The 19,788-nt window shown below is 31.6% G+C and overlaps 1 long non-coding RNA gene across 2 annotated transcripts; it reads right to left on the bottom strand.

Annotated features, from left to right (window-relative positions):
• Positions 1-14,157: 14,157 nt before the first annotated feature.
• On the bottom strand, positions 14,158-16,965 carry LOC129284446 (uncharacterized). Of its 2 annotated transcripts, XR_008586867.1 has the most exons (4): positions 16,581-16,965; positions 16,368-16,468; positions 16,123-16,252; positions 14,158-14,947 (listed from the first exon to the last, which is right to left on the bottom strand). It is a non-coding gene; the product is annotated as an uncharacterized LOC129284446 (long non-coding RNA). The 2 variants fall into 2 exon arrangements; XR_008586866.1 differs by having other exon boundaries at positions 16,368-16,965.
• Positions 16,966-19,788: the final 2,823 nt, after the last annotated feature.

Here is a 19,788-nt window from a genome sequence, read left to right as displayed (position 1 = left end):
ACCTCATGATATAGACTTCCCGGCCGGGCAAACTGATCGCTTTGTAAATCCGAATTTACATGCTCAGCTTTGAGAACTTTAATTAACAAAACTTCTTACAGTTCAGTAATTATTAAGTGTGAACTTTTCAGTTTCAGTTCAGTGTCCTATGAACTGAGAAGTTCACAATTATACGTAGAGAAGCTATGAGCTAGTAAGTTAGCCAATTAAGTGCTTGTGAACTGAAATCAAAGTAATACTACAATCACTCTTTGTTGAAAGTTTAAATCCTTTTCGAACTCTACTGTAGAATCAACCGTGAAGACCCATAACAACCCTTGCATACTGTGTGTTGCAAAACGAACATATTGTTTTTCCGAACATATATGGCTTTTGAATATTTGTTTCCTGAAAATATTCACTGCTTGCCCAGAATGTAAAAAACTAAAAAAGCTGAAATAGCAAGGAAATGCTGCGAGTATGGAGTATGTACCTGATGTACTCCTGGTGTGAGCGGCTAGTTGGTGATCACAAGAAAAGGCCTTGTCCGTTAACTGAGACTAGGATTTGGGAGAAGATCAGAAAGTGAGCATTTGAGAATCGGAAAAGGGAGCGGTATTAGATCTCAGCAGATAGTTTCTCTGGTGAAGCAGCGTCTTTCAACAAGAGAGAGAACTCCTGCATTATTAAATCACCAATTCAAAAGGACCAGTTCAAAGGCAAGCAGAAGGGAAAGTTACAGAAAGAACAGAGAAGGAATACAGACGAGAGAGAATAACAGAAAGGATAAGCCAACGCACAAATTCCATGACGACCCAATCATGGCACTCGTCAGGTATATATCGCTCAATCACTCCTCTTGTGCCTCCCGTAACGCTATCGGTCCTTCCTTGCTACGTGGCTCTTCCACGTGTTCTGCTTGGTAAACAGATTAGTCGTCAACGGGTTCCAGCCTGGCGTCATTCATCACCGTAGCCCCAACGTCCATATTCGTGACAGCCTCGAAGCTCAATCAGTGAATTAATTACATCAGTCACTTTCATTATTTTGGGCATGTGCAGCTGCAGCAGGCAGAACAGAAGCAGGGTGAATGATGGATGAAAGGAAACGGAAGGGAAAGGAGATTCCCCTTTGGTGGTGTTTGTATTGAAGTGGAAGGGAAGGGACCGCACCGAATAGGGAGGATGACAGTGAAATTTTAAGAGTACTAGTTAATTTAAATTAAGTCCCGACTAAATTTAGAGTGCCAAAACAAAGTTCCTTGATCCTTTAATACCAATGAGTATAACAACTCAAGAAATTTGAAAGTTTGACTCTCAATTTTATAATTTTATTGTGATAAATTTTTAAATTTTTTTTAGAATTTTAATTAAGGTTAAAGAATAAACAACAGACAATGGAGAAATAGAGGAATGAAGAATAAATAATAGGCAATAAAAACTATTAAACTTAATATGTTTCAACAATAAAAGATGAATATTTGTGTTACTGGTTAAAATTTAAAAAATAAGTTACAAATGCACTATAATGAAATTACAAAATAAGAAGCCGAACTTGTAAATTCTCAGAGCTATTGAACTTAGTATTTCTCAACATTAAAAATGAACATTTGTGTACTTTATTAAAATTTAAAAAATAAGTTATAAATTTATCATAATAAAGTTATAAAAGTAAAAGTCAAATTTATAAATCTTTGAAACAATGAGACTTATTATCCTTGAAAGACCAAAATTTTTTATTAATATTCTAAAATTGATTGGCACCCAACTTTACTTAATTGATCCCTTTGACTTAGCTATCATTCTCCTATTGAATAAATAGTATTGCCACCTTTGCTTGGTAAAATCAACACTCCATGCCTTCTTATGCAGCGTACGAAATTTTGGTCATTGTAGTCTGCATATGACCATAGCCCATTTATTGATCTCAAACTCAGCCAAAACGTAACCACACCCGGTTAGACGAAATGGCCCAAAATGAGAACTGGGAGGGAAAGATGAGAGGGAGGGCTTGCATTGAATGTAGGCGGAAGTTGTAAATGGTAGATTTAGAAAGTCATGTCAATTTTACATCATTTTTGTTATTAGATTGGAATCTAGTGAGTATTTGAAATATACTTGTTAATGAATGTTTCATGTAACATATAATAACTATTTAATTTAATCAGATGATTGTCGACAATTTTGTCATATAGTACTAAAAAAGCTATCAAATTTCAAATTTTTAAAAATAAAATATTATAAATAAAAAGTGTTTTGATTGTGTTGATTGTTATGAATTTTTGGAAGAGAACATATATTAATAATGTTTAAGTATTGAAAGAATATAATAATTATAATTAAAACACTTATTGAATAAGTATATTTAGAACACTTACTAAATTCAAATCATAATTAATCATTCTTCTTTGGTTTTGGTAAAGAAATTACAAATATCTTATATTTGAAAGAGAAAATATCATTCAAGTTGAGAGTATTTAATATCAATTAATACTTAAAAAATTTAAAAATATTACTATAAAATCAGAAACTAATTTAAAAATAATTTTATATGGAAAAATGTAATTACAAAAGATTGACCCTTTTTTTTGTTTTTTACTTTTTTTGCCATTTGACAGAGATCAGTTCAAAAGTAAAAAGGCTACTATATGAAGATAGACAGCATCAAATTCTCAGAGTTTGTGGACGTGACGGAATAAATCCACTCACTTCCAACCTCGTACAGACAATGCAGCATGGGAATCAAACTCATTCAATACAACATGTACTTACCTAGACCAGTGCAAATCAAAGGGACCACCAATGTCGGTTAATTTCAAAAGTAAAAATTTATTATAGTTAAATTTTTAATAAATTTTAAAAAAATTAATTATAAATACTAATTTAAACAATTACAAAATTTAAAAATTTTAATTACAAATATGATATTTAAATTTTAGATAGCACCAATTGGTTTACGTAATTTAAATTTTTATTTATAATTATTTAAATTAATATTTATAATTTATTTTATAGAAAATTATGACAGGGACTTAATCGTAGTTAATTCATCTTTTTAAGATTTTGTTGTCATTCTTCCCGGTACCACCAGTGGCAGAAATATAATGAGATCGATCAAAGGTAAAGCCTAAATGTGGTGATCAATGAAAATTAAGCATACCATAATCACATGATTGTATTTTCAAATTTTTTATAAAATGAAAATTAAAAATCTTAATAAAAACTGATTGTATTTTAAAATTTGCCTTGTGTCTGCATCGAAACCATGAATGCTTCTCCAATTTTCACCCTTTCTTGGCTTCTCTTTATGGGTAGTGGTACCATGAAAGCGAAGCAATAATGAATTGCTTATTGGAGAAAGGTTTTGATTTTTAATGTGAACGTCTCACGTGCTTCTACCTTTCCATACTCAAGTGAAAAAAAAAAATGAAATCGATATTCTTAGAGAAGAGAAAGATGCAAGAAATTGAAAACAGAGCAGTGTGTGTTGCTTGTTCAGTGTTCAGTTCACATTCAAAAATGGCAAACAAGTGAATAAATGTGCCCTCAAAAATCAAAATAGCCATTAAAGAAGTCATTTCATTTGTAGATATTTTTTTTTATTTAATCACGCTTCACTAGTTCTTGTGAGGAAATTACAAATGTCTTATATTTAAGACAAGGTACATTGATATATGCACCTATCGAGGTAAAATAAAGACGGGTTGTATTGAATAATACTCCCTCCATTTTGAATTATAAGGCACTTTTAAAAAAAGTTTCGTCTCAAAATATAAGATAATTTATGTAGATTAAGGTTTCATTAAATATATCAAGTTTAATATTATACTTTCTCTTTTTATAATTAATTTACTTCCCTTCTCTTTTCAATATATTAAATGATAAGTATTTTTAGAAGTTTATATTTTTGTTTTGGAAAAATAAAGTTGTTAAATGTATATAATGAGGTTTATTGGTATGTGAGATTTTATCTAAAAGTGTCTTATAATTTGGGATAAAGGTAGTAATATTTTCTTCATTTTTAAATTTAGTTTAAATTTTTTAAATATTGTGATACTTCTTTCATCTCAAATTGTAAAGCACTTTTAAATAAAATCTTACATACCAATAAAGTTCATTAAATATATTTTATAACTTTATTTTTTCAAGACAAAAATATAAAATTTTAAAAATGACCTTCATTTAATACTCTATTGAAGAGAGAATATTGAAGAGAGAGAATATATAGGAAGGATAATATCAAAAATGTGTCATCAATAAAACTTTATTTTTATCAAAGTGTCTTAAATTTTAAAACGTTAAATTTTTCTTAAAATTATCTTATAATTTAAAATGGAGGGAATAATATATTAACATTGTTTTATTTATATTTGATTGTTAGTTAACTAAAAATAACAAAAAATTATAAAAGAAGAAAAAAATTACTGTAAAAGATTCAAAAATTATAAATAAGGACAAAAAATTATGAAAAATAATCAAGAAAATTTATTGGATCTATCGGATCAACTCAAATACATGAATTGTCAAATTTAAAAAAAAAATTGTTGAAACAAATTTCAATTTTTATTTGAAAATTAATTATTTTTATTATGAAAAATAGAAAATATGTTTTCATACCTGGAAAGAGATAGGATACTATATAGCAATGAGGGGGAGTCCCTGTTGGCTACACCGGCAATAGATGTGTACAGCGACACCTGGTTTATTGGTAAAACAGCAAATGCAGAGGCGAACAGTGAGCTACCAATTGCTCGAGTCGTGTTCGGATGAACACTGTCCTTAAAGACTATTTCGGTACACCTGGACGATAGACCGGCAGTCCCCCAGGATTAAGCGAGCACTTCCTGCGGCGGAGCAAGGAAACAGAATGGCGGAGACTACAAGCGAAAACAGACAAACAGAAGACCAGAGGAGAAGACGAGAACCTTTTTCTATCTGTTCTGTCCGCACCAATGTCCATTTATAGGCTGAGGAATGAGACACAAACGTTGGGCTATAATTACCGGTTAATGCTTCGGTTATACACACATTAAACAACAAACGTTCATGAATTAATGCTTCAGTTACACGCCTTAAATAGCAGAAACGTGCATGCCCATTAATCCAAAAACGTTCAGCGTTCAATCTGGAGATGTTTGGCAGGCAAAATATTAACGCACAGGATTTCGATTTCCAGAAAACTGCCCAACGCCTCAAGTTCAACTTGAGAATAGTTAAATCAGAGGTTTTTCGGGTAAGCAAAAATAATTATTTATTTAACCATTTTTTGTAAAAATAACCCGATAAAAGGAACCCAGTGCCTCTTGAACTCGCGCGCAGGGGGGTGAATCGGCTGATTTCAACTGCGATTGCCCTGAGTTGGCCTGTCTCATGTGCGCGAAGCCACTTCTCCTCCAAGCCCATTTTACTAGCCCACTTCATTCCTTAGTATATATTCACTAGGAGATGTTTTCTTTTAGTCAATGTGGGACTTTGACACACACACACTTTTGACACACATACAACAGTCCCAACTCGCAAGGTATGATATAATCGTGTAAATATAATTCCATAACTGAAAAATGGTTGGTAACTTGCAACCATGAAATGGAACATAAATGCTTTGATAAAATATAATTCCTGTCATTGAGTGCCCCCTCAATGGTTGGTCGGTACAAACACTTTTGTGTCTGGAAGTTCCGTATTTGTATGTACTTTGCGTTCTTCAGCTTTTGCTCTTGCTTCCTCTAAAATGTTACAAATATTGGATTATTGAATTATTTGACTTATTACGTATCCGCTGTGTGTGGGGAGCACATCCATTACTCAATAGGTCAGTCCTGAAATAATCTCAACCGTATAATTTATTTTATATTTTTTAAAATAAAAATTTATAAAATTTTGAATAAACATATTCATTACCAACATATATCATTCATGTTTAATCATATCAGTCCAAATTTAATATCATTTTTTTACATTTTTATGAATTAATTATATAGATTGACTTTTAACTGTCAGGGATTCAATTTATAGGGAAAAATTTGAATTGTGGGAAATTTTTCCCATAGCTCCTTAGATTCCGTAAGAAGCAACAGTATCTAATTGATAGCTACAATGAGAATGATTCGCACAGTATCTAACAAGTACTGTGGAAATCCTACTTGAATCATGAGTTCCCACAGTATTCTAATAAACTGTGGGAACATTTTTCCACAGATTTGTTCGATAACATGAGAAATTTGAATGTACCGCCACACTTTATTGAAACCATATCATTCTAATAGTCTCACACCCTTCTTTTTTTTTTTAGTGTCTCTTCCTCTTCGTCCTCCCTCATGATGGCACTGTTGGTCATTCGACCACAAATAACGTCATAATGGATGACAAGGGAAACACCCACAAACACATTCCAAGACTAGGTCGGGGCAATTTGTATACGGGGTAGGGTTTACATGGTAGAATAGATGACAAAGACACATGTGGCATTTAGTAAGAGTCTTCTAACACATGTCACACGTCTATCTAGTCTGTTAACGAAGCAGGGTGACATTGCTCTTTTTTATACTTTCAAGGAAATATTGGCCCTTTTAAAAGGTAAGAGTATCCACTGCTCTTCTAAAAAATTTTTTGAGGTATTTTTGTTTCCTTTAACCCATACTTTTAAATACTGAGGTTCCAAATTACATAAAAAAAGATTTAGAATGTCGTATGTTTCTAGATTTATAGTTCAAGAATAAATTTTTTTTTAAAAAAAGAACATCTAACTGTTCGTTTATGAACAAGTTACTAGGTATACTAGAGACACTGAGTTTTAATTGATAACAAAAAAGGTCCCGAGCTCCCTTATCACAATTTACCGGAATATAAAAGATATATAAGACTTGATACAATAATTATTTTTTATTATTACTAAAATGTAAACTGATTACAAGTCTAAATTGAAGATAAAGCTGATTGATAAACCTAAAAACTATAGGTACAGAATACAAATCTTTTGAGTGTTGACTGTTGTTCGTTTCTGTGTTTTGGTGCTCTATTTATAGTGATAGAGTGATGGTGGTCTCTTCCTTAGGACCTAGAACGTTTTGCCAAAAAATCAAGAATCCCACTAAACTCATGACATAGTCTTTTACTCATTGTCTTTCATTTTTGGCAACCAGCTCATCTCACCGAGATACTTGGACATAAGGATGCTGCTCCTATGAAATTTGAGATTATTTAAGATCGTGTCTTTATGCATCAATGGTCTAGGGTTTACAACTGACAAGATTTTGGCATACTTATCTAGACGTGGCTTTCCATTGAGTTCGAGACTGGCCCCTTTATTCATATTATTGATTAGGCCTGACTTTTTAGCCACTCAGCTCAAATGGCTTTATGACCTACCTAATACTTTGGCGAGCAACATTTCATATATAGTCCAAATAATGCCCCTTGCGTGCTAGTAGCTGATAATGTAAGTCACATGGCATGTTTAAAAAAAACTAAAACATCACATTGTCCTTAAGTTCCCTTTGTTAATATAAACTTATTTCTTTTTCTAGTCGTTCCCCTTACCCTTCTTGTCGTTTCTTATTTAAGCTTTTGCTTTTCTCACTTCATTCTTTCCTTTGTTTAGTAAGTAATGGAGGGAGTGACTTTATAGCCCTTCCTTTAAGTATTGATCTAGATGTTGGTCCTGTAACATCATCCCTAACATTACCAAACACACAGAACATATAACACAGAATAATGTCATGATAACCGAGATTACCTTAATCCCATAATTAGTTACCACAACCTAAGGGTTAAAGAATATTTGAGAAAAATAGGATCCCAAGAAAATATTTTTTAAAAGATCATTTAAACTCAAACTATGGTTTAAAACTAATTAAATAAGCCAACGGAAGCATAAGAAATTCATCAGGCTACAATATATAAAATAAAATATTCTAGCCATATAGGCACAGTGCGCTGTGGTGCAGTGTATCATGTGCTGTGGTGGACTGCATAGAGGGGAATGCCCCTTCTCCATGCTTCACTCCGCAGCTCAATGGATAGTATGCCATGACGTGTATGCCCTATCATGACAACTCTTCAGACAACTTTTTAGAGCATGTCATTTCACCATCCAATGTCTGATTTAAGCGATTCAAGCGTCCACACATAACTTTTAGAGTCACCTAGCTATTAGTATTAGTCCCACACCTAAACACTGAGCCTAATAAGATTTGAACACCTGAACCTGAAATGGATCATTTTCTTTTAAAATTCACTACCAAGGTGCCCAAACTCCCAAACCAAGTGCCAATAACTATGGAACCACTTAAACCAACTCAAATAGACCACAAACAACCTATTCAAGCATCCAAATCACAATCATAATAGTCCAGACAAGATTTGGCCTCAAAAACCCTAATTTTCAACATAAATTTTACAAGGGGTAAATAATTCAATGGCCAATCAAACACATAAATCAATACAAAACTAACACTTATGCTAGTATCTTGACCTCTCACAACCCTTACAACACAAATATAATAAATCTAGATCGAGATACCTACAGTCACAATAGAAATCATGCAAGTGCATCTGAAAAATTATATATCTATGTCTTAAGTTGGCATAGGCATTTAATATTTGCTACAAACCAAAATAGATATAAGGATTATATAACTTAGAGCTAGTCCCCTCGATACTTAGTTGCACCTTCCTTTCCCCTACCCCTATTGAAGCATTCACTTGTAAAATGTAACCATTTAGTGAGTCGAGGACTCAGAAATCAAATAGTCTAATCAACTACTCGTGTGTGAGAATATTTTGTGCGTATGTGAAGTGACATGGTAAATCATATAATATATCTCATAAATCCACACAGATGGTTATAGAATGATATACATGATCAATACACTACCTTATACCCTCCTTATGTCTTTTGATTGAATCTGTGGGTTGACAATTTAATAACACCATGTTCATATGACGGATTGGCCCAAACTCACCATTAGTAAGAGGCAGCCTTAGCTAAGAGCACATTTACCCACTATGAATCATGTATTCCCCCTGTCAATAGTTACTAAAGGTGTCATTACCCAATCTACCATTTGTAGTAATGGAACTTCCAAACAATATAATATTGAGCACCAGGGCTTCCACGATACTAGTGTATCATATGAATTTTCAAACAATATTCCAATAACACACTAGGGTGAACTCCCACCCTCTCAATGATCATGCCAAACATACTTAATGCATCCAATACATATTTATAACATATAATTCATCACAATTTCTCATTTTCACTTAAACCATAGAATTTTACAAGTAATTATATATAAAAATAGCATTTAGCTTTCCAAATACAAAAGCATTAGAATAAATTTTCATTTCACTTCACATAACTTTATAATCATAATTTCATATTATTAATAGGTTAGTATTAAACTAAAACATAACTTCTAAATTGAACACACTACCATCCAAATACACAAAAAAGAGAGATTAGACAATCCAATTACCTCAACCTTTTTATCACTAAAAGGGTTACCGTGTCAATCAATAGCTCCACACGCGTCCATTAGTACTACAATGCTCGATTAAAGGTTAATCTATACAATTAAACCCTTAATTATCAAATCCTTTCACTAATCACCCTATATAATACAACTAGGGGTACCCATTATGCTCAAAATTTTAATTTAGCCCCAACAATCCTTCTAACACACTATATTAACCTTAGTTAACATCCCAACATACAAATAACACTATTATATTTCCCATATTACTCTTAATCTTCTAATTTCTATCTAAGGTTCATCCAGACCCTAACAAAAAATTCTAAATCTTTATGTAATCCATAAATATAAGTTTAGAGGCTTGATTTAACTGTCCAAGACTTTAACTAAGGCAATAGGTTTTGGCCATTACCTAAGAAAACACAAAATCATAGCCCCAAAATACCCAAATCATCAAAAAAAAAACTCGCATAATGGGAGAGGGAGAAGTAAAGGAAGCTTACCCAAAGCTCAATCTTGCTCCAAAGGTTTCCAAAGTACTCTTAAGGTTGAGCCCTAGCACCTACTGGTCATCTCCCGTCGCCTCCTTGCGATCTCTCTTTCTCACTTCTCATTTTCTGTTTGATTTCATGATTTGATAAAAGTAAAAATTTGTACATGCACTATGGTGCATGGCTTATCCACTGTGGCACGTGGCACAAAGAACTCAATACTCATTTTGAATCTCTCTCCATATCATGGCCAGCTCATACTTCAATCTAGCCCTTTTTTAAAGTTGTCTAATGATTCATTAGCTACATTAGCCTCCTTAAAATATTATTAACCAAAAATCCACTTAATTTGACTACAATACCCTTATAAATGTGGAAATTCCCAAAGTTAAAAATTCAGGATGTTATAGGTCTAGCGAGACTCAAATATCTCTTGATTCAAAAACTCCTCAATCATCTGGATAGGACAGAAACATTTGGGAATTGCTCCGGACTTCAAAGTTTTCAACACCCTCTTCACCCCTATCACCCTTAGGCTCTTGCTGCCAAAGTTGCTCCCTAATGTCTAACCCGAAAATGTTGCTAAGGTTGAATATGATAAGCACTAAGAGCAAGTATCCTTGGAAAACATTATGAGAGGCAAGATATTTTAGAAAGAAGAGTTGAGAGGAAATATTACCAAAAGTAGAAAAAAGAGGAGGTCCATGGCTTTTAATAGCAGTTCTTCCTCAAGTCGCTATAATATTGGTAGTGATTTGTGAAGAAACCGCTACCTCAACTGCTACAAGTCCCAATGTTTGAGTAAGACTATCATTAATATCTTTTCAAAATTGTAGTAATTTAGGCATGAACCGGTACGAGAATTACCACAACCATGACTATCTTTTAACTGAGGCAATTTGGTAGCAGTTTGGGTAACAAATTGCTGCAAAAATCTTAGCGACTCGATCATTCAAACTACTGCCAAAATTTCATGCCATTTGGCCCCTTCTACAGCAGCAGTTTTAGTGAGCCGCTACAATGTTTGTAGTGGTTTTGAATAGGAAAATCGCTTCAATGTTTTTTGCCAAAAGGCACAGGTCAAACTGTTGCGAGATAGTAGTGGTTTGGATCAAAACTGCTGCAATAGTCGTATTTTATAGCAGTTTCACAAAATAACTTTTGTTTTGTAGTGTCTCTTAAAAGGGGAAAAAAAAACCGGGGGGTGAGAATGATGAAATTTCTCTTAAGAATTCATTTGTTCAATTCCAAGGATTTGCATCTACAATTCTTCAATTTACAACTGATGAAACTTTAATTTGCAACTGTGTTTCTTATTTTTAATCATGCATACATTATTTGACATTGAATTTTGTCTTGAAAAATTTATTTGTTTAGTCTATAAAGAATTTACCACCACACTCGCAGATTTACAACTTGTGATACCGTACTTTGCAACTGTGTTTCCCATTTTTAATTCGGAAGGCAAGATTTAACATGGAATTTTCTCTTGAGAAATTATTTATTTAATTTCATAGACTTGCAACTATACCCCATGAATTTATATCTTGTTATACCTTGATTTGCAGCCCTACTGCCTATTTTTAATTAGGAACGTAAGATTTAGTGTCAAGTTTTCTCTTCAAGAATTTTTTATCCAATCCCAGGAATTTGCAACTATATCCCCCCACAAATTTCCACCTTATTGTATCTTGATTTGCAACTCCTTTTCCTATATTTAATTAGGATTGATTGAAGCATTTAATATTAATTTGTTCCTTGAGGAATTATTTATTCAATCTTAGGGTTTTGCAATTACACATTCTTAATTTGCAACTTGTTATAGGTACCATGATTTGCAACTCCATTTTTGTTTCTTAATTAGAAACGAAGAATATTAAATAAATTTTCACTTCAAAAATTATTTGTTCATGGATTTACAATTAAAATTTAGACTTTCAACTTCTTAATTATATCTCGATTTTGAACTCATTCTCATTAAGAATATACAACAATTTTCTATGAGTTTTTTCTTCAAAAATTATTTATCTTTATTAATAGATAATTATCAAAATTTGTTTGAAAAATAAGGGTATTATAGTCTTTTACTAACTAAAATTATTTTCAAATCAGTCCCATAATGATATTTTAGAATCTTTTAATCCTTATTTAATATTAAATTGCCTTAGCGATCCTTGAATAATATTTTCCATAATAAATAATTGAAATCTAAATATAAATAAACAACATAAAATAAGAATGTGATAATAAATTTAACTAACAGGTTTTTCTTACAAGACCTGAAAAGGTTTATCTCTCCTATTTAGATTGTAATATCTCATTATTCAGTTTTGAAATCTTATCTAAATCCAATCTAATATAATGTAATAAATGTAATTAACCAATCAGATTTCTCCTACAAAATTTGAATAGCTTTATCTTTCATATTACTGTACAAGACTTAATAAAAGCATGAATGATTAATGGAGAATGAAGCCACATAGCTTTTATTTGATTTATGTCGACGCAAAACGCTACCTTATCCTATTTGCCAATAAGCTTCATTATCTCACTGGATTATCGGGTGGGCCTTGTTGTTCTTGCATTTTATTTTCAAATCGTATTTCATATAAAAATTGTTTTTAATTAATTTGTCCTCAATCAGATGTGAATAAATAAACATGCATGTTTACCAAGTATAAATCGTTTAACAAGCACGGAACATTTTAAGGGGCTTTTGCATATATACCTTATGTTATATTTTGCATTATGGTTGATTTATTATATTTATCAATAATATACAATTGTATATCAATGATAAACTCCTTATGAATTTTTTTCAATAATAAACTCCTTATATATCAATAATAAATCTCTTATATATTGATATGAATCGGTCATATTTCTAAATTTTCAAAAATTTGGTTTGTATTTTCTGGGCACAAGATTTTAAAGGGCCTTAATTTCTTGTTTTCAAACTCAAATTATTTTGAGACCCTATTTGTTTAAAGGTATTCTTAAATTAACATTTGAAATTTTTAAAAAACCAAGGTTGATTCTTTCTTCCTTTGATACATTTCTTATTCTTTTGATTAGCCCTAAACATTGTGGTTAGGTGTGGATTAATGTCCTAGACATTATAGGTTACAGCCTAATTTTCCTGATAATTATTTATGAAAAAGTTTCAATTGGCCTGGTATAAATTGTACATATTAAATATTAAAGCTGGTCAAAAGAGTACATATCAAATAGGGAGAATTTTAAAAAGGACTCCTTGACCAAATATATTATTTAAAAAAAATAGAGAGCCCCATAATTTTTGAAATTGCACTGTAGTTATTGGGTATTTAATTGAAATTAAATTTCTAATAGAAATAACAAGATTACCCCTCATTCAAATATATAACATATAATAAATAAAACAATTTGTTCATTTTTATATTGTATATTGTTCATTTACTTATAGAATATTATTAATTGTCTTACGTCACTTGTTCCTAGCTCTATTTTTACTTGATTTCATTCCAAAGGGCTTATAAACAAGTGAAATTAAAAAATGAATAATATTTTATACATAAATGAATGACATGCAAGATGGTAACAAATAAGTCGTCTAATCTATCATATGTTGTTTGTTTAAATGAGGAGTAATTTTGGTATTTCTTTCAGACATTTAATTTCAATTTAGTGCCTAATAACTACGAATTTAATCTCCCATGCTACTCATAAGGTATATTTTCTTGGTGGTACACTGATTTTAGTTGAGAATTGATTCATCACTTAAATCTGACTAGACAACACATCCATAGGTGACCGACAACGGAGATCTCTCTCTCTCTCTCTCTCTCTCTCTCTAAAGAATATTACTTAAAGAGCAAAATTTAAATATTTATTTTAATAAAAAATAAAAAATTGAAACAACCAAACAATAAAAAATTGAAATATATAGAATTCATATCTCAGAAATTTAAAATAAAATACTTTGTTATCCAATGATTCGACATTTGAGTTATAAAAAATTAAAGATTTTCGTTAGAAAAAAAAAATACAAATGCAGATAACTTGATAGGCGGGCGGATACAAAGCACTTAGGCATATATCGTTATTAAGTAGTCAAGTCTGGTCGGGGGTGACACGCCCAGGACACTTGATGACCAGTGAAAACATCTTTTATGGTTTCACCCGAAATTGAACTTTAAAAAAAAGAAAAAAGGTCGAAAAAAAGCCACGATATACAGGAGTGGGTCCTTCTCTGTCCTCTGTCTATTGACCCCCCACAAATGCAGGCATCCAAAAAGTAGTTTCATGTGACAAAAATGTCCAAAACTATAAGAAAAGCACAACACACCACACAGTCATTGTCGGTCTTCCAAATATAATCGGACATCAAAATCTATTAATTATTGCACATGAAGTGGCCCAACCCTATCAGCAACACGTTGGCAGTGTGCTTTCCCAGTCATCCCACTCAAATGCAAAAGCATGAGCATTAAAAAAGTCGTTGACATAAAGATTACCCTTCCTAGCACCAGTTTTTCTCCTAGCTTCGGACCTAAAAATTTAAAATACACCAGTCGTGTAACTTGAGGACTTGTACACATATCCACGTCCGCTTGATCGATGGCTTACTCGTTGAGATGCTTCCTTTGCGTGCTCTTTAATGAGTAACGACACTTACTTATAGTATGTCTTGCATACTTTTCAAAATTTTCAGATATGACTTGTAAGGCAACGACATTTGTGAATCTTCCCCATTTGTTTACGTGCCAATTTGTACGTGTTCTTCTTCATTTCATTATTCACCGCTTCTTTCACTAACCTTCATCCATGATAAACGATTCCTTTTAAAAATACTGATCGAACTCGACAACTTCAATTGCTTTTCTAATCCCTTGTGAGTAGTAGTCTTCCCTTTGGATTGAAAAGTGGTCTTAGCTTATCATCCATCATTCCATCATTCTCCAACATCTGATTAATCTGTTTGGCCACTTGGCTTATTGATCGAGTAGGGGCATTGACACATCTACGACCGAGAGACAATTTTAAATGAGTTTTTAAATGAAGCGACAGAGAACAATATTAAAAAAAACAATGAATACAATTGATGACAGTATGTAATTTCAGTCAAACAATTGTATGAACAGCTAGCAAAAAAAAAAATCAAATCAGCGAGATGAAACAAAAGGAGGCTAGTAATAAACAACAAATCTGAAGTTAATAAATAATACTTGATAATCACGTATAAATTCGGATATGGATTCCATGACTGTATTTACTATAGTCATGGAGTAACTTTAGATATGTGGTAAAATCCTGACTTTCTGTTAAATTAAACGGTTTGGATGATCTTGTTATAACTTAAATCAATCACACTCAATCCAAATCTCTCCTCTCTTTTTTTATTTCCATGATCACCTGCCCATTCAGTGCCAAGATCAAACAATAATATGATATGCAGAATATAATATGAGAATATGCAGAATCCAAACCCATATAATAATACAAAACGAGCAACGATATCAAACAAAAATATGCAAAATACCATAGTATAAAAATTAAGCCAAAAGAAGCAGAATGTTCGCTAAAATCTAGATAATATCAAAACATTTGTGGTAATTCAGTCTGTTTCCTTAAACAAATAAAATAAAAAAAGCATCAAAGTTTCTTTCATCATAGCACCGTCCTGATTCAACAAAAAAGCTATATAGAAAGCAAGCATATTTCAATTCAATAGAAAAAATAGAGAATGTTCAAATAGGAAGCAATCCAAAACAAAAAAAAATGATAATAAAAAAGATTAAAATAAATTATAAATCATAGAAAAGATCACCTCAAATTATGCCAAAGAAGAACAAAGCACTACTCGGAGAAAGACTCCACCTTGTTAGTAAAAAAAAAAAAAAAAACTCTGGCAATTGACTGAAGAAGAATAACAACATAGCACTATTTCAAAAAGTTATAAGTTTTAGGTGAAAGATAGGTTGGAGATTTATTCCATAATATTATTTAAGAGATTTCAATGGATTTGAATTGAATATTTCCTAATTTTAATTGTAGTAAAATTATTTAAATTATTAATTTAATAGAGAGTCTAGATTTTGCTAAAGTCACTCAACGACTTTAGTTGTTATAGTTATAGGATTCAAATCCTATAAATTTAAAGATTTAGTTATGACCTTGAAGGAATAAATTACATACCAAGGATTTAGCGTACTGCTAGCAGTTTTTCCGATACCACCCATTCCTAAATTCTGACTCAGCCGGAGAATGGCAGGACTTGCACGTTCTGGCTCATTGATCTTGTACATGTGCAGTTGTTGAACTTTCTCTGCAAATTAACAGAACCAAAAAAAAAAATAGAAAACTCTAGAAATCAACCAAGAGGATCAACACAGAAGAATGAAGGAAAATTGGTGAGTAATTAATGAAGACGGTGAACTTACCAGAGTGAACAGATCCAGCCAGCTGGGTTCAGCAGGAGATGGAGAGAGGAGAAGCGGAAGAGATTAGAGACGAGTTTGACGAAGTGAAGGGTGAGAGCGATCTGGTAGTGAAAGCAAAAGTTGAAAGAGAAGCCGTTGTATATTGACGTTTGGCCACATATTGATCGAGTACGGGGCATGGACACATCTACCCAGAGACAACAGAAATCATACCTGGATCGGAATTTGTAGTCATCGTCGTCGATTAGTGCCTCAATATATATACGAGTTGGATCCTCCTACGATGATCGGAAGCTGTCGGCAAGACTTAATTGAGTGGATGGCAAGTAAAGCCGAGTCACGGAAATGGGGGGCTGTAAACTCTGCTCCTAACAAAGTGCGAGGCATCCCTTGCCGGTCTTGCTTGGTAATGTAGATTTGTGGAGATAATTAGAGGGAAGTGTGTGGATGAAAGTGTGGATACGTTGAAGTGGGCATGTGAGAGAATTGATTAGTCTCCATGATCGTCCTAGACAAGCATGACGTAGAGAGGGAAGAGCGTTTGTTCGGATGACCTGGCGGGAAGAAGGACAGTATAGAGAGATTTGACAGATTCGTCCGTGAATAAAGGAAGGGTCGCGATGGCATTAAGGACCTCGACTCCTTGTATTAAGGTATAGGATTTAGTATGAAATGAAAAGGTACTTTTCCCGAATAAATTAAGATTGTATTTGATTTTTAGTCTGTAAAAAGATAAAAGTTTATTTATTAAAATTTTATTTAATAAAAGTTAGTTGTTATAATAAAATTTATATTTAAATATATTTTTGAAAAATTAATTTAGTAAATTAAAAGTTATTTAAATTAATGATTATTTGTAGGGGTTTAAAATATTAAAAAATAAAAAAAATAGAGACTTAAAATTTAAAAAAAAATATAAGAACTAATATCAAAACGTGAGTAAAATGCATGAATCTAACATTGTAGTTTTGAAAAAAGAAGAAGAAGAATTATGGGAGATAAGTGGTATCATTACCTAGGTAAGTGAAAAGCAAAGTACTTAAAAGGCCATATAGTATATTGTAATTTTAAAGAGGAATATGAAAAATTGTACGGGACCATTTAAATGAGGAGTTAAAGTTTAATTTTATTCTTATAGTTAATTTTTTTAAGAGTGTTAAGTACTCTAAACTTTTAAGTGAGGCAATTTTATTCTTAAATTATTTTTTTGAAAAGAAAAAAGCCCTCTCCTTTAATGAATTATTAACTCTACCGTTATATGCTAATGTGGCATGTGCATGTGGCCTAAGCACAATAACATGTAAGACTTTAATCATATTTTTTATACTAATTTGCCCTTGAACTATTTTTCAAGAGTATTAAACACCCTAAAGTCTTTTTTTAGGAGCATTGGATATCTTAAAATCTTGTTAAAATAAAATTTAATAAATATTATTAAAATATTATTATTTAAAACATTACATTACCCAATTTAATATTTTAATATTTTTAAAATTTTATAATTTTGTATTAAAAATAAAGAAAATGAACCTCTAAATTAACGAAGGAATTTTTTCTTCTCATCTCTCCATTTTTTATTGTTAAGTAATTTTTTATAGAACATTAATGAAATAAGCAAGATATTTCAAATAAACATTTTGGTTGTTATTTTGTTGTTCTGATTGTCATATTTCTAATTTTACTTCTAACACTACAACGTATAGAGAGTATTAAATTTGGGTAGTGCAACATTTTGAAGGAAAATCATTAATTGAACGAAAAATTAAGGAACTTAACTAATATTAAAAATATAAATAAGTTTCGACACGCACAAAAAACATAATGATTTGGGTATGGTCTTGGAAAAAAGTTTGAAGATTAATATATAAAAAATAAAAAATCATCTATAAATTTATAAAATGCTAGTTTGAGTTGTTAATATTTAAAAAGTAATTTATAAATTTTGAATGAATATTTATAGATAATAATATTTGAATTATTAAATATAAAAATAGTTAATATTTTGATAATATTTGTTAAATTTTAGTTTAACAAGATTTCAAAGTGCTCGACACTCCTAAAAAAAGATTTTAATGTGCTCAATGCTCCTAAAAAATAGTTCAAAGGCAAATTAACATTAAAATACATGGTCAAAGTTTTACATGTCACTATGCATTGGCCTCACACACATGCCACATTAGCATATAATGATAGAATAAAGGAAATTTTTTGCTCTTTGAAAAAATAATTTAAGGATAAAATTTTTCCACTTAAGAGTATAAGGTGCTTAATGCTTCTAAAAAATAAGTATAAAAATAAAATTAGACCTTAACTCTTAGGCCTCATTAGGTATCATTGAATTAGGAAGAAAGAAATGGAATTAGAAGCAGGATCTTGATGCAAGTGCGTTTAGTTGGCAAGAGTAGTGATTCCCATGGAATCCAATTCTGGTAAAGATGATGGAATTTGATTCTTTCACAAACTCTATGGAATCAGGTGAATTCTATGGAACTTTCCTTTTAGACCTCAATACCTTTTGCTTTAATGCTCTAATCTTGATGTCGCACACTTCTACCTTCTTGTCACCCTTCTATTGCCCCAACGACTCCTCCACTACTACTCCCTGTCTCTGATAGTCAATAGGAGGTGGCATCAGCTTCCTTGTTGTGTGCGACAACCTCCATCACAAAGATTGTTGGTGGTAACACCAACAAAAAAGATGATGTTGCTTTAATCTAATAGTGGCAACCCAAGATGATTCGAGGATGAGCACCAGCATTGAAGAAGCCATCACCCTGTGTTCTCATCGGTGTTGAAGGACCCATCACATTGCATTCTCACTGACAATTAAGGTCATGATTTTGGTGCACAAGAGCTTAACGATGAGCATGGCACAAGTCAAAGGCGAGAGTTCGAACCTATACCTAAAACCAAAGGACGTGTTTCAATAAAGGAGAAGATGAATAGTTTTTTTTCCGCATTTGTAGGGATTTTTGATAGTCTTTATTTTTTTCAATATTAATGAGTTAATATGATTCATATGTAATTTAGAAAATGCCCGTTAAGTGTTGTGCATTGCTTTTTTTCAAAGTCATGCTCTGTAGCAAGACAAGTTTTTTATTAAAAAAATGACAGGTTTTTTTTTAAAAAAATTGGCAAGAGTATTTAGGTATTTTTGATATATATATATATATATATCATAATTTTATTATCATATTAAACATATTTTTAAAATTTAATTTAATTTTAATTCTATTAAAAATTCTTTCGCCGTAGCAAAAGGGGCCTTAAATGAATGGAGTCAAAAAAGCTAACTCTACGGAACAACATTTCAAATGGGGGGGAAAAAGATGATGTGTCCATCAAGCTCACGTGTTTAAAGGAGAAAAATATTATAAGACTTAAAAAAATTATAAATATGATTTTATTCAAAAAAATGATA

This window comes from Prosopis cineraria, unplaced genomic scaffold (genome assembly GCF_029017545.1).
Source record: "Prosopis cineraria cultivar Desert tree isolate PC_DT_omini unplaced genomic scaffold, ASM2901754v1 PC10, whole genome shotgun sequence".
Lineage (NCBI taxonomy): Eukaryota > Viridiplantae > Streptophyta > Magnoliopsida > Fabales > Fabaceae > Prosopis > Prosopis cineraria.
This window is presented reverse-complemented; position numbering and strand designations above follow the sequence as displayed.